The sequence below is a fragment of the Lonchura striata genome, chromosome 3 (genome assembly GCF_046129695.1).
Source record: "Lonchura striata isolate bLonStr1 chromosome 3, bLonStr1.mat, whole genome shotgun sequence".
In the NCBI taxonomy this organism is placed as follows: Eukaryota; Metazoa; Chordata; class Aves; order Passeriformes; family Estrildidae; genus Lonchura; species Lonchura striata.
This window is the reverse complement of record NC_134605.1, coordinates 67,756,010-67,773,401: the sequence shown is the minus strand read 5'-3', so window position 1 is coordinate 67,773,401 and position 17,392 is coordinate 67,756,010.

The following is a 17,392-nucleotide window of genomic DNA, read 5'->3' as shown; positions in this document are numbered from 1 at the left end:
ATTTCCTTTCCATCTATGGCCATATGACAAAACTCATCTCATTCTCTGAGTTCTTTGCTCAAACAGAAAACACGGATACTTGCTGTGCTGGTTAATGCTATGTGAGCCTTCTCTGTGTCCTTTCTCTCAGCAGAAATTTCACTTTTAGAGTTCAGTACACAGGCCAGACTATGCCTGGAAGATGAGGAATTTGTTTTGGGAAAGAAATAGGCATTTCTTTGCTTATAAAACAAAACCTGATTTCACATGGTGTGAAAACAAGCCTATCCTCTTGATAGAGAAATGAGAGTAAAACAAAGACATTTTGTCCAGAATCATGAGGCAGTAGCAACACAGGATGTAAAATTTCGATCTTCTCATTTTGGTTAGCAGCCAGAACATCCTTTGGAACTACTGAAAGTGTTCAGGTATTATTTCATTACATCTATTCATGGCTGACCTCCCAGCAATAAACCCTTTGCTATCATTTCTTCCTTACAGAAAATAAAACTTTGTAAAGGACAATAGTTATTTTAATTTTGGTTGAGGGTATGGCATATCTGAGCAGCATGAATTTTTACTAGCGATAAGACCAATAATGAAATTTTCTACTTAATATGCTATCAATGTTGGCACTGAAGAAACTTTTGTGCTACTCCCTCTTTCTGCCTTTATCTGCAGCTGAACTTGCCCCAAAGGATGGCCACGGTGCATCTTTAGCTGGACTGGAGTGCTAAAAGCATTAAATGCATGAAATGAAAGCTAGAATAAAGCTTCTCAGAAATTCTGAGAGAAAAAAGTGTCAAGAAATAACCTTCCAGGTTCTCGTAGCATTTCTGTACTGCTCCTCAAAGGATCATTGCAGTAACACTTTCAGGAATGAAAGTTGTGCTATGGTGTAGTTGGTGTCTGTAAGGAAGCCACCATCAGAAAGTATGATATTGCTGGCAACATTTTGCACTTGCAGTATTAATTACCTCCTTTTTGGCAGTTTGGTTCCTGCACTCTTCTAGTGTATATCTACATGGGAGGAAAATAATTAGGAAAGTTATAATTATGTTGTTAGGCTTAAGTATAATTCCCTTGGCTCAATCACTGAGCCCATGAACACCTAGCCTTCCTGCATTAGTAGAGGGGATTTGTTTTAACATTTAAATTTCTGTGGCATTCTTTCAACTATTTGCACTTATCAGTAAGTGTTGTTTTTGCTTCCATTTGAAAACTAGTGGCAAGGGTGAGAAGTAGGGGCTTTCCTACGCTAGCCAAGGAAACATTTCACACCAGAGGAAGAGTTTATGGTCCTGCACTGATTAGCGAACAGGGGTTGTTCTGATTTGCACTGTATGCCTGAAATTCCTGTGCAGGCAATTCTTCTGCGGTTTGTGGTTTATTGAAACCCCATAATTTAACTATGGAGTGTGAGTTTATTCTTATGTACCCAAGAAAGTCAAAGTGTTTATTGTAGCAGTACTTCTTCCAAGGTGGCTGACTTTGAAGCATTACACATAGTGATTCCCTATTTGCCCTGCTGCCCCTGAAAAAACATATTTTTTTCCTTCCTCCAGCACTGATTTTACCAGCAGAACTAGAAAGCTATGTGCACTGCTAGTTCCACATGTTCTCCTCTGGTTTTGGTCTGACAAACTTAGTATCCTTTCAGTATTGTGTCCACATTTGCATGCATTTCAGAGAAAAGAGAAAAAGTAGTATCTCAGATGAAATGTGTAGGTTTTCTCAGTGCCAGGCAAGATGAATACTTGCCTTCCTCCCCTAAGAGAAGTCAGCCAGGTGAGATTAAATCTCTGGTTTATGGTACTCCTCTTCAACATTCATCTCCCAGTAACACATAACGCTGTGTTGTGTCTTTTTAATGTTGCCCTAAACATTATTCAAATACACTACTAAAGCTAGATTGCAGTTTATGCACCTATTCTCAGATGTGAATTTATTCCTAACCTTCTGTAGGCCTGCAGTGGCTTCAATTTAACCTGCTGTGTTAGGTTGACCAAGACAACAGCCAGGCACTTCCACAGCCTCTTGCTCCCAGCAAGACAGGAGAGGGAATCAGAAAAGAAAAGGCAGGATGGATCAGGACAAGGACAGTTTAATAAGTAAAGTGAAGCTGTATATTCAAGGAAAGCAAGAGAAGGAATTTAAAAAGAAGGAATTTATTCACTTTTTCCTGTTGGCAGGCAGGTGTCCAGCCTCTTCCCTCTGAAGCAAGGCCTCAGCACATGCAGTGATTACTTGGCAAAACAAATGCCATAACCATGAAGATCCCCACTTCCTTAATCTTTTCCCCAAGCTTTTATTGCTGATAATAATGCCATTTGGTATGAAGAATTCCTTTGGTCTCTTTAGGCCAGATGAACTAGTTTCATCCCCTGCTAGATTCTTGAGGACCCCCCACTTTACATGCTGTAGAGGCTGAGTAGGGACAAAACGCCCTCAAAAAGTAGGAAAATCTTGATGCTTTGCAAGCAACTGCTCATAAACTGGCAAGACACGGGAGTGTAATTAGCACTGTTTTAATCACAAATCCAAGCTGTATGAAGGAATTTGACTTAATCAGAGCCAGAGCCATCACACCTGCCCCAAAGTTCATCAAGGAACATGATTATATTCTGATGGTAACATCTTACAGTTTCAAGCTATGAGTCAAGAGAAAAAAAATGCAGGCAATGGGATGCTAACTTTCAGAATAGTCAATGATTTCAGTGAAAAACTTGCTCTTAGATATGGTTCAAATAACCGTATAACTGTGTCCAGAGGAACCATACTGGATAAAAGCAGAATTCACATTAAAAAAAGTTCTATGCCAAGAATAAAAGGCTTGGGAACTGTTCAAATATTCAGCTATAGATTGCTTCCAATTTAGTTTCTGCATGTGTTGAAGGGTTGTTCTTTTTCCATATAAAAGTCTCCCAAAGGAATTTCAATGTACCCTCTTAGGCAATTAGGTATGTGTGCTCAGGAAAAGAAAAAATTGGATACTTCTGTTTCTGTGAAAGTAATAATTTAGATACACAGAAGGATTGAATCACATTGAATACTTAGAATTTCTTCTTTTTCTTGGCAAGGTTAGTAGTTATGAAAAAAAAGTTATGCTGCTCAGAAAGTATGTCTAAAATACAAACAATACCAACATTTTAAAAGAAACAGTGTTTTAAAGACATAAAAACCATAAAAATGTTTGATCAATAATTTGGCTATATTTAGTTTGGGTTTTTTTATGTTTGTTGATTTCATTATATTGGTTTTTTTTTTCTTTTTTTAGTATTTTCCTTTTAAGAGAAGTTACTTAGACACATGCTTTAAAACATTTTTTGTGACCAGTCCAGTTGTTTGCAAAAGGCAAGAGGGGTCGAACAACAGCTTCTGAGCTGTGTGGAGTTTCTCACATGTTCAGCTCAATCCTACACTGTATGTTCATCATGTAACTGGCTCCCCCAGGTCAGTTTGGGGGAGATCCATGTCTGCAAAATGAAATTATTTTATGTGGGCTGTTCTGTCTGTGTTTCACAGCATTTGTCATCTCCAAACCCTTCCCCTTTGTATATTGCCATGGAGACATGAGTTGCCTGAAGAGTTACCACATCATCATGAACTACTTCTGTACAAGCAATGCAGTGCCTTATGACTTTTGGTCATAGGGAAGTTCATGACATTGAGTTCAGACAAACCAGAAAAAAAAGGAGGTAGTTACACCTTACCACATTCTTGCCTAAAATAAAATCTAGATTCTAGTAGTACATGTAAGGAGTCTAAAGGTGTGCACCTGAGATTCCATTTACATCCTCATATTCCCAACTGTGATGTCAGAAGGGGACATAGTTTCAGTGGTGAAAGAGAAGAAAGAAAAACCTAGAGATTTGTCTTGGGTAAAAGTAGGCATTGAACCTAAATAGTCTTTGTTACTTTCTCAGGGAAATATTTCACAGGAAAGTCTCTGGCAGCCATGGGAGCGATTGAGAGTTGTACACAAAAGTATCTGCATGCTTGCACACAAAAACGCACAGAGGTACACGTACATGCACACAGTCACTTTAGACTCCTGTCTTTCTTCAGTAAACCAAGTAACAAGACAGGTGATCAGGGCACAATTCAGATGTTTCTGCTATGCAGTGAACAGAGCATTGTATAATCTGAGTTGTAAGAATTTTAGTTTACGTTTTCTTATTTTTCCTTTTCAGTGATAGTTTAAAATTCATCCAAGTTCTAAGATAAATTTCATTACTAATGACATCCGCTTAGTGAGGCACTGTTAATGCCAGCATAACAGATCTGCTCTTATTCTTTAAAGGCCAATTGGATAAAAAGTTAGGGTTTTTTCCCCTTTGTCAATTTCCAAAAGAGAAAAGAAAAATGTAACTTCATTAGACAAGTGCTAGTAACTACTAAGAATCACTGAATGGATATGAAACTGATGTTCAGCAGTTAAGCTGAACAGAATCAAGAAATTAAATCCAGTGTGTTTCACAAGGAAGATTCTAGTTTTACCTGTGTATCTGTGGTGGGAACAGGGGGAGCTATAAATCATCCCTTGCCATTGGTAAATAAATCAGACAGTAGAGTTTCAAAGGACATTTTTACAGACACACTGGGGATATTGATCTTCAAATGAGGAAAGAGAATCTAAAGAAAAATGTAAAATAAATTGAAGTTTTCTTTCTTACATAATCTACATCATTGGGACACATGAATCAAACTCCATTCATGCTTGCATCATACTTTGAAGTTCATAGGTGTTTGAAAGGAAAAGAAACATTTTTTTGGTAGTCCACAACAATACTACTTCTATGACATTAAGTAGGGGAACTACTCACAGAAGTGTGTAGGCATAGGCTGGAAGAGTTCTTCAAGCAAAGCTTTGACTTCCTCGGCTGTTCAGTCAGTAGAGCTTTAGGAAAAGTCAATCCTGCATTCAGTCCAGACTCTGAAAGGGTCTCTCCCTTTTCCCCTACAGACAGCTGAAGAAATGTCATGCCTCTAAAATACACTGCCATTGCTGTAACAGGTGTGTCAGCACCCATAATAAATGAGCAACAGGTATGCTGATCTAAGCTGATTCTAATTCATATTCCTGTTTATTCATTTTACATGGGATCTGGAGGGACTGAATAGCATAACTTAATGAAACAGATAGAATCAGGCATTCCATTTGACTGACATTACAGTTCTAAATGCTTTAAAGGATGTTAAAGGATCTTCCCACAGAAGATAAAGTGTTTCATTGATATTCAGGGCAGAAATGAATGCCAACTCAGCATCATGAACCTTGACTATAGAGTTTAAAATGCTTACTTAAGGAATATATAACTTATGTATCATCTACATAAAGCTCATATTGTGCAATGATTGTCATTTGAGGCACTGACAAACCTGTTAGATTTCTATTCAAATAAGCTGTGCAACCCCTCTCATACAAGGGGCTATTCTTTGCTAGTAATGTTGGCACAGTAACAGGAGAAACTAAAAAAAGGACTCATGAAGAATTAGGTTACTGAATACAGGCTGGTTTCTGTCAGCAGAACTAGAGAATGAAGAGTGTAAACAGGTGCATTGTCAATAACACAAACACTCCAAGAAATTGCTAGCAGATACAGTGATTAGCATAGATGGCACAGCCAGAATCTCTTAAACGCTGTGACAAATAAATCACAAAGCCTATGTGATGTTATGCTTTCCAAGGGGTATATTTAGAAAAATGCCAAATTAGATGGGAAGACAAATCACTCCAGCCTGAGCAGGGCTGAGGACCTACACCTCTGCTCCTTGTGAGCCAGCAATTTGTGCTGCATTGTGAGGCTCAAAGTCTTGTGCCATCCTTAGCCTGAGGCTGAGAATGTGGTTTACCTCTTCACTTCCCACATGTGATTTATGCTGTGACTTAACTTAGCCTTCTGCCACCTCCCTCTTCCTCCACTGAGCTTTGACCACCCACCTCTAAAACCCATTCTGAACTTTGGGGTTTTAGTTCCTGAAGAGAAAAAAGTTGTAGGAGAAGCAAGAGAAAAAACTTTCAAAGACCCTTACAGAAGTTAGTCAATGACTTTCAAAGAAGTTTGGCTCCTAATGATGTAACATCTTGTTGGAAGGAACTGTCCTATGCCTTTCAACTCACAAAGAATATTTAAACATCTGCATATTATCAGTCAAAGTATTTCTACTGAAGTGGAGCCAAAAAATTCAGATAATCCTAGCTGATATGTGTTTGTAATTATTTATCTCCTCGGCTGGTATTATAGATAAAATGAGTAGCTAACTTCAAAATTAATTTCAACAAGTTTTACAGTAATCATTTGCATTGATAAAGGTTTTGACATAGTTTGATTTATTGTAAAATAGTGCATAAACTTATAAAATTTTGTTTATTTACACTTTTTTCTTCACCTCATTAATTATCTACGTACCTGTTAGATTAACTCAAGAATTACTGGCTGACATATAATTATTATTTTCTACTTTTTGAAAGTTAAGACCAAAAGTCTTTAAATTACTCTGGCCTTCCTTTTATCCTTCTAGCATTACACACATAAAATATAATCTTCTACATTCTCTATTCATAGGTTAATTAAAAAAATTCTCTAGTCCAGTGACCCTTTGAATAACCTGTTTAAGAGAAATGACACTCCAGAAACTGTTCATCCTCACAGTATGTAGATGCATTCTGTGGTGGACTATACTCCTTAGAATTATCATGGGCATCAAATTTAAAGTTAAAACAGGTTGGGAGGTGTGAAGAAAAGAAAAAATTTCAAATACAACTGAAAATGGCTTTATATGGCAAGTGGAAGTTTACTTTTTCTTGCAGAGACAATTTTTCTTTGATTTCTTCTTATATTTAAGTTTTATTATTAACAAATGTAGGTTATTTTATACCAGTAGAGGCAGCTATGTCTGTGAAGTGATTTTGGAGAAGGCATTCAATTTTCCCCACTCCAAGGAGGAAAAATTCTTTTAAAGCACAGCTGTATGTCTGAATAATTGAAAATAGACACAGAGAGATAGACTAGGTATGATCTAAGGGAAAAGTGGTAGGCTAAAAGCCCTTTTTTCCCTCAGCTGTAAGGCATGTCAGAGTGGGAATCCAGTGGCTTCTGTTCCTTTGGAGGTTGCAGATAAGGACATGGGAACAGCCACATTCCAGTGATGCAGCGGCGAATAAATCACTGTGGAAAAATCCAGTGCTATGAGGCTTGAGTGCATAACACCCCTGCCTTGCACATTCCCAATGCCTTGCACATTCCTGTTTCCATGGCAAGCAAACCTTCAGGGTAGAGAAGACCCTCAGTGTGTCCCCCATATGGGCAATGAGTGACCAGGGCTTCAGGATACTAAGCTGACTGTATGTTACTGACACATTGTCATGAAAAGCACAGCAGAGACAGTATTATCATTTGAAATGTTCAAATTTACTTCCCTTATTTTCCATATTTGTAATGGAACAATTTAAAATTGTGTGGAAGTCTAAAAATTTCTGATATTTGTTTATTCATCAGTATTAGAAAAAGTTACTTTATTTTGACAAAATCTCAGTAAAAAATTCAAAATCACTGAAAACTGGCTGTTTTATATATTCTAATTAAAAGTCAATCACCAGAGGGAATAAACATAAGGAAAATACTTATAATAAATGTCTATAAGAAATGACTGAGGAGAAATAGGATGGCCTATAGGCTGGCAAAGAGGGACTGGAGATTGAGAGACAACAAAAGAAGGAAATCAAAACAAGCTGAAGAGAAACAATAGTGTGCCAGAAACCTTTGGAGTGAACTGCTCCGACCTGCAGTCTGAACAATGACCTGCTCTGCCAAGGCACCTGCAACTTTAGGCTTCTGAAATCCAAAGAAAATAATCATTCTGTCGGCTGCTAACAGAAGGCATCAACCACAGTTTAGACAGGTGAATCTGCCAGACTCTGGAAATAGAGTGTTATTTTGGCAGTACTGAAAATTTCTGTGTTTGCCAAGTATCACCAGTACAGCTACTGCTCTCCATCTAAGCTCTCACTCTAAGCCAGACCACTGTAACAGCAGCTCTGTTATGTGTAGAAACCCAACCTGCACTTAAACAGACTGCCATGAACTTGTGTTTTGGTGTTATAATCCCTGCAGATATGGAGTCATTTCTTTTAAGGACACATTGGTGATCTCAAGGCCATCCGTGTTTTAAGCCATCAGTGACTTGAGCCAAACTGCATCATTGATTGTTCATTGAGCATATGAACACACAGTGCAGAAAAAATACATCTCTTCCCTTGATCAAACATGCAAGAGTGATGACATAAAACCTGTTGCAAATGATTCAGACCAGGTAGAAGTTTCAGAGTAAAAGATATAATGAGAAAAGTAGTAATTTTCAAGCTATAACAAATTTTGTGCACACTTATGCAAAAGTTTCCTGTTATGTCAAAAGGCAGAGATTGAAAACAGGAAAAACAAAAAAACCAAACCAACAAAAAAAACCCCAAAAAACCCAAAAAACCCCCCAAAAAACAACGAAAAAAATCCCAGGCAAAACTGCCAGCAGTACAGACAGCAAATAAAGTTTCTGCCATAAAAAGATTTTAATTGTTTTAAATCACCATGGATCTAGTAATATCAAGTAATTTTTTTCTGGTTTATATCAAGCAAAGATTAAAATTTTGAAAACAAAACACAAGTATTTTTAGATGTGATATAAATATTTTATGAAAAGGATCTCTGAGATAACCAGATGTACAGATTCAAAATACACCAGAAAGATATTTGATCTTAGTCAGATTCCTCACTCATATCAACAACCAGAAAAAAGCACAATTAAAAGAAAAAGAGCTAATATGGAAAACTTTACATCACTTTAAGATGTTTTCTTTTTTAAGTAAATTTTTCTCTGTTTGATATTTTTATGTGAATGAGTAGACTAAATTGTACAATCAGCTAGATGAAATAATTTATTTCTCATTTTGTGTGTGTTGTTTGCTCTTATTTTTATTCTTCCATTATTTGCCAGTGGCTGTCACTTCAGTATTTGATCTCATGTTATGAAAGCAACATTATCAGAGTATATAGCAATATTCTGGTTCTCCCAGGCACTTTTTAGTCTCAATACAATAATCTCATGATGGAGCTTGATAAAACTACTGCTCTTCTTGGCGCTTTCAACTTCTTTTTTCTTTTTTGGGCTAACAGAGAGCAAAGTGCGGTTTCTGAAACACTCTATTCTCTCACAGACTCTATTCTACTGCTGGCAATTTAACTAAACAAAACATTTTCTGAGAGTTACATTTCCTTTTTTACAAATGAGAAGGCAAAAAGGTGGTTATAATTTTTTTTCTGCCAACTGAAATTCTTCAGAAAGGAAAAAGGAGCCATGCAGACTGCACATTAAGTTGCACACAGCTTTATTTAACTGACTCCTCTTTAGCCAAAGCAAAGTCTTCTATAGGCAAGTGCAGGAGAGAGCAAGAGCCAACACAAAGTCCACTAGGGAACTCCTTTTTCAATACCTTAAAATGCTCCAAGATACTATGGTGATGAGAGCCTAAAATAGCTGTAAGCTAGAAATATACATTCTAATGACTTCGTATTATGTTACTAGTTTTTTAAAGGTCTGTGGGAGACTGTCTTAATGATAAATTATAGTGTATAGATAGAAGAAGGACTTAATTATCATGTCCTATTTTTATTGTTGTGTGACTCTAAATAACACGAAATGATAACCTAATTTATGTACTGGATACAATTCCTGCAAATCACATGTTCAGAAGAGGATGTTCTTATCTTTTTCTCCAATAGCTAATCCAAGATCTTTTCAGTATTGTAACAGACACTTTGCGGCTATTTTTCACTGCCTCACATGGTTATTGTTCATAAGAATATGACAGTACTTTATTTCCTTTAAAGACTTTTTCACTTGAACTTACAATAGGTGTATTTTTGCCCTGTCACTGTTTGGGTGGAAGTGACAGAGGGACTTGTGCCTTTGAGCTCTCTTTTCCTTGACTGTTTTTCAAAAACAGTTTCTTCAAGCACCAGTAAAAGCTACATAAAAGCATTTCATTCTGCTAAAATCTGAAGAGAGTTCAAAAGTGTGCTTAGTAATGAGATGCTGATGGAGTATCATTCTGCAATAAATCTTCCATGAAGGACACCTGTATCCCTCTAGGTCTTCTCCTTACTTTAACAGATGCAGTGATCACAGTTTAACAAAGGAAAACACTTATTGATACCTCACACTTTGGTCTTCATCCTTTTAACACCTTCCTGAAATATTTTTGTATTTTTTCCCTCAGAAAGGACTAGCATAGGACATACAGGGCCAAGGTCACTCAATAGGGAATAGCTACAGAGTGTTTGTGTTTATAAAGGAGAACTATTTTGAAAATTAATCTTGTCCCCTTCAAAACCAGCAAACAAACAAACAGACAGAAATAAAAAAGGAAACCGCTATGAAATTTCTTTAATCTGAGCCGTCTCTGTCTATACTGCATAATTACTAACATTTCATTCAGGAGGTCACATTCATCAGTCTGTTTAAATCAAGAGTGCCAACTGTGTCATGTAAAACTGTGGGCAGCTGGCACTGATGCCTGTGCTTCAGCCAGCAGCCCAGGCAGTTCCTACCAGCCCCCAGTGCAAAGAAACTGCTTTGGAGTCAGCCTTCTTCTACATCCTTTTCTTCCTCCGAGAATCAGTCCCTTCTACCAATTCCACTTGGAGCTACGGATCCCATTTCATTTTCTGTTACAGATTAATGAGAGTTTGAAGGCAATTTGGAGAATGTTCCTGGATGTTCTAAAAGGGGATTCCTGAATAAACAAAATCTTTATTTGGAAAGAGTCAAATATTATCTAAACACAAATTGTGCACTGAGTAAGTGAAGTAGATGTGGACCTCCAAGGCTCTCAATTCATTAAATGAGTGCGAATCTTTTAAGCAACTAAACTGGGATTTTGACAGGTAATTTTGGTCATATTACACAAATAAGACAGGAGAAAATATTTATGTAGAAAGATCTACTGTCAGGAAACCTTGATTGGAAACTGATTGCTCAGCCAAGGCATTGATTTCACTAGAAAATTCTGGTTCAAAAGTTTAAAAGAAGCAATCACAAAATCAGAACAAATGCTGATAATAAGTATCTACATCTTCTATATCTTTTTACCCAGGGTGTTGAGATGCACCCACAGAATTCATGCATTCATGTTTTCCTGCATAGATTGATTTGTCTCTACAGATATGAATAAATCTGGAACAGTAATAGCAATTTTACTAAGACAGTCTTTGAATCCCTCATTCATCCTTCAAACAACTCTCTTCATTCTCCTAAATGTTTCCTTTGACTTCACCAGAAGTGAGCGAATTCATCTCTTCATTGCATTAAGCAGGTGAATGAGGACACTTACAAGAGGACCTTACTCCTTACATACAGATGACTTGCAGTGCTGTTGAAAATGGTTCTCCCTCAGTAATGGTCAGGTAAGCTTTCAGTCTTTGTCTCAATATTTTTCATTTCCTGTTTGTTTCAAAATAAATTTTTTCCTTTAGTTCTGGTTCTCAGTGATGGGGATATCAGAGTAAAAAGCTGTTTGCTGCAAAGAAGATGAGACTTTTCTTGAAATTCAGCAGATTTGATTCCCCTCCTGAGTAATCACCACAAAGACTCACAATTGACTATAGCTTCTTGATGGGATTTCCTGTGATGCTTCCCACACTGAGGCCACTCAGTATGTAGTTATAGAGTGAATTTTCAGATCTGACTCCTGGTTTACCATTAAACATTTTTCATCATTGCTGCTTTGTGCCCCAGAAGAATGAGATCCCCTGATATTTGAAGATACTAAAGTGACTGTGGTTCTTATCTGAAATTCCCTTAAGATAAACATCAATTTTGCATTAATTAGATGGTTTTGCTGGTCACTGAGATTATCTCCAGATATTATTTCTTACTGAAAACATATGTGCTTATCTTCCCCTTCAGAAGAATTGCAAATCCAATTGCAAGAAGACTTGCATGCAGACAAATTATGCTGTATATCACTAGAGCTCTGAGAGAATGAAAATATGGGGTCATGCATTTTAACATAATATATTTAAAAAGGGAAAAATTCTTTCAAACAGTACCTTGTATGTCACAGTATTTTCAAATGTGATATTTAGGCCAGAATTTTAATGAAACAAATAATTTAATTTGATTTAAAATACCAGGAAAAATTAAATTAATATATTAAATATTGTAGGTAAGTTAAATATGTATACATATACATGTCGATTACAAATACTAATACATGTATTGTATGCATATGAATTCTCTCAATATTACCCTATAAAATATATAATTAATCAACAAAATACATTTAATAAATAAATACACATATATATTAATATTTTAAAATCCTTATAGTTAGCTCATGCTTAACAAAACAAGCTGCTAAACTATTGCTGCTCCAGACAACCTCCTCGTGACACGTCTGTCTCCTGACAGCCTCCCAGCTGCTGCCAATTTTCCTTTTCTAACTGGATCCAGCCATTTTGTTTACAAATCAGCTTTGTTTTTTAATCAATTTAACATGCTTCAAAAGTCCTGTAGCATAATTGGCTAATTGCTTACCAGCTAGGAAATAGTGATTATGATTTTTTCCTTCCACAAATCCCTGCAGTCAGGTTTACTTTATATTCAGGGGCATTGTTTAAAATACAATTTGAATATTTAGAGGGGGAATCTGTTTTTGCAACCTTCAGTGTCAAAGTCTGCTCAAGAGCACTTCTTTATCAGGAGCATGTCTTTGTAATGTAAAGTGCAGTGTGGCTTCAACATCAGCATCACAAATGTGCAGCAATAATACAAACCATGAATGTTGTGTCTTCCCAGCTCCTGACAGGTACTGATGCCTGTTTCCATGGCACTGGCTCAGATTCCTGCCAGTCCTGAGCTGCAGATTGTAGGTCTTCCCGCATCCAGCTGTCACTGTGTTGCAGAACATTTTCCTCTGACATGAGAGTGCTCAGCACTTGTCTGGAAAAACAGGTGCATTTACCCAAAATAATTTTGCATCTGATCTTTTGTTTTAGTCTGCATGCAAGAGTGGAGAGTGAGAGAGGGAGAAATCCACTGCTGAAGAAATTTGTGTGAGTAAGGCTGAATGACATTTATTACTGAAACTCCAGGAAATCCTCACTGCTTCTTGTCCCACTCAGTGTAGGGGGTGTGAGGTCAGTAAAACAGAGCAGAATACATCATCATTCATTAAGTGCAGAGTCAGAGCTCAGGAACCAGACATTATACATTAAGCAGAAGACATGGAATTCAATGCCTCTTATCTATGGATTTCAGGATGTTCCTCGGGGATGAACTTCTTGAGATAATATAAATCATAGAATAAACTCACATGCTTATTCTTCAGTGCTGGGGATCTCCCTGACCCCAAAGAAGGAAGATATGGACTTCTTGCACGCCTTTGTCTGTGCTCATGAGAAAAGAGCATAATCCTTGAAAGATCTCAGAGACATCTAGAGAAGAGGCAGAGGACAGCAGTTCTTGGAAACTTGACATAATAGTCTTTGATAGGATACAGGGCATTTTAAGTAAAGCCAAAGAGTCATGCAGTTCCACATACCCATCACCTAGGAGCTGAGACAATCACAGACTGAGCATGGAAAGGTTAGAATTTACCAGGATGTCTGGATTTTATACCTGATTAATGCATCATGAAAGTATGCCTGGAATAAAAGGTTTTTCTTGTAGCAACTGCAATCAGGTGAAGTGCTGTTTGCTCTACCTCTTTTACAAATGCACGCCATGTTAGACTAAGTTAACATGAAGAGACATAAATTGTGTTGTGATTTCATGGTATCCACATCAGTAAACGATGAACAGACTTGGCCTTTCTTTTCCTCTAGGAGTGGCTAGAATGATGCTCCTTTTTTAGACTCAATGCTACAGTAGCAGGGACAGAAGGTGCTAGAAGAAAGGTTCCCTCCTCTCCTTCCCCTTTCTCTGCTCCCATCTGTGGGCTTCCTCTGAGCACTGGTACTCTGGTACAACAGGAAGCCTTTCAGTGAAAAGGTAGAGGTGGAGAAAAGGATCCTCACCTTGTGCTGGAGCTTGATGTCTCAGAGGACCAGATCTCAGCTGCTCACACAAGGTCACACTGTCTCAGGAGAAGGGGCTAATGAGAAGAAAAAGAACTAATCTCCTGCTACCCACAGAATATTTATACATATATATATGCGTACATTTAAATACATATCTTCTGAGGAAGTAATGTGTCTCTGTCTTTTGGGAATTTAACTCTGAGTTACAATCTGAGGGCTAGAGGGGAGACAAAAGGAGATGAGTATCATGTTCATGTTTTGGAGTCTGAGCTCTGACCAGTGAGTGAAATAAGAATGGCCTTTATCTCTTAATACCTTTCATAAACATTAATCTTTCCTACAGAGCTTTGCTTTCCCATTGTGTTTGGGTATCCTTCCCTTTGTTTTCCCAGTTGTGCAGTACATTGTAATTCACTTCTTTTCCTGCCTATATGCTACTGCAATAACTTTCCTAACATTTTTTCAGGTTCCCAAAGAGTATCAGAAGAACCGTCAGTACATGGGGTGAGATGAATTGTAGTTATACTTTAAGTAAAAACTGAAGCATAGAAAATTTAAGACACGGCATTTTCTGGGGGAGAAGCTTGGCCTCTTGAATGCTACTTTCCTGCTTTAACCCCTAGACTACAACCAGAACAACACTGTAATCTGGACCTGAGCAATGAATTTTTCTGGTAAGATCTGTAAATCTTTTTCTTTTTGTAAATCTCATGCTCTCTGTATTCACTAAAGCCTAAGCTAATGTCTTCCCTGAGCTTTGTGTGCATACTCCTCAGGGGTGTGTGCACAAGCCAAAAGGAGGGAAAGAAGATGGCTGTAAATACTTGGCTCCAGTATGTGCATTTCATCTGTCACAAGGGAATCAGTAAGAAATGCTTGAAAAAATGCAAGCCAGTGCAAGTTGTGCTGGCCAGAGGTAAAGTAACATTTTCAAAATCTCCTTTGAGCAGTGCTTCTGTGAGAGATCTTTATGCACATGCAAAATATACACATATAGTTAGTAGTAGGACAAAAAAATAAATACTAATAAAGAAACTGTTAGGCAAATATGCTAAGTCAGCCCTTATATAGCTCAGCTGGAGTTGACCAAGATGTGAATATAATTCCAGAAATCAGCAGTGTACTCATGGAAAAATTATACAGATTTCTGTTTTCAAAAGTAATTTTCATTATGAGAGTTTCATTATGAAAAGCCAGAATAGAATGACCACATCAAAATAAAGGCTCAAATGGAGGCCTCCAAGCCATACATATAAAAGGAAAGTAAAAAAATTAAGGCTAGAAAGACACACTACTGAAAACGTACATATTTCACTTATTCAGACTTCCTGACTTTCAGAAAAACTACTTGATGAAGATTCAGAAGTGAAGTTTAAGTCGACTTTGCATTGGCTGAATCCAATTCCTTATCTGCCATAAAGGAATGGAGAAAGCAGACAGTGCAGTCCTCAAAATAATTCACACTGCAGATTTTATGACTAATGCCTTACTTATTAGTTTTGTCCTTATTTGGGAACTAACCACCTGATTTGAGAAACATGGAGACTAAAAACCTTAAAATCACCTGCCACATTTGATCAGCTATGTTTGGACAACCTGTGGTTCAGGCCACTTCTGTGCTATATGTATTATCATTGGTCTCAGGTAAGAACGTGGAAGAGAATTTTACTGTCTCCAAAATTCTATTTCATTTTTAAGAGCAGCAGCTGGATGTAGCTACATTGCTTTATGTGAAGTTAGCTGCTGATCTGCATGGGCAACTCATTACTGGAGAATGAATAATGTACTTTCCACTCCCAGTGAAGACCTATCTCCAATGTATTTGATTGACTGAAGCCATGGGAGCATGATAACGCTAAAGCATGAGATTTTTCAGGCTAGCAAATCCCATGTGGTTGGGTTTTTAACAGAAGAAAGACTTTTTCGAAACCTTTAAGGAAGTGGGGACAACTTCATGAGGTGTCAGAACAAGGCTTGGCTCTTATTTGCAGGAGATGTAAAAGTTAGTTAAATAAAAGAGGGTTATGCTGAAGCATAACTAAGGCACTTAAGCAGTATTATCACATCTGTAAAGAACTGAGACTGTTCATAGTCTCACTTGCAGGACACTGAAAGTACTGCCACACACTCAAAATGTCACCGTGCTTTCAGATCTGATGCAAAAGAAGGTACTCCCATCCCTTCATCATGCTCTGATTAGAAATTATAAGAGGAGCAAAATAAGCAGCTGAAGAAGATGGCTGAAGCATAATGGAATTGCACAAAAGTACTAGAAAAATAGTGAGAGAACGTTGTTCTCAGAAAAATTAAGTAGAATGTGTTCTCTCCCTTCCTTTCACAAGAAGGAATGTCAGATCTTTGATACTCCCATTTCCTGTCTCTTTAGGTTGGGCAAGGAGCCAAAAAACTAGAGTCTTATAAAAACAAGAAGCAAAAAATATAAAATGAGTTTGAGGTCATATCAACAGTATTTCATATGAAAGCATGTCTTGCATATGCTCACCATTCAAGCTTCAGCCAAGACTCTCAGATGGAAATGTATGAGTAGAAGAATGGGTTAGGGAAATAAAAAATGCTTTCAAATCTTTCTTTGAAGAGACATGACATATGCACTTACAGTAAATGTACTGACTGAGAGGGGACCTCACTAATACCTAAAGGAAAGGTGTCAAGGGAATGGAGCCAGGTTTCTCAGTGGTGACAGGCAAGAGGACAATAGGCAATGGGCAGAAACTGATGCACAGCAAGTCCCTTATGAGACTCCATGAGAGTCCATGAGGAAGAACTTTATACTGTGCAAGTGACCACACACTGGAACAGGTTGCCCAGAGAGGTTGTGGAGTCTCTTTCAGTGGAGATATTCAAGAATCACCTGGATACAATCCTGTGCAGTGTGCTCTGGGATGACCTTGCATGAGCAGGGAGGTGGGAACAGATGACCCTCTGTAGTCTCTTTCAGCCTGACCCATTCTGTGATGCTGTAAATCAGAACATGTATCCAAATGGGGCATATCTGGAAGTTGTCCACAAAGGAATGGTTCAGGAGCTGAAGTCACTCAACACTCAGTATTTAAAATGCACAGAATTGTACCATAGCTGGAATATTTTTTTGTTTTATTTTTTATTTCCTGATAGGTTTAAAAGCAGGTTATTTGTTCAGATACCACATGAAGCTTGTTAGCAACCATTCTGCTATAAGTGTTTGTCAGTGTGTGTGAACACTGTGGCACTCTGGGATTATGCACAAAGGGCATTATTTCTTATTACAAAATACTGCTCTTGTTTTTTCTTAGTGGTACTTCATTTTCTTTAGCTTAAATTGGAGAAAAGAAGGG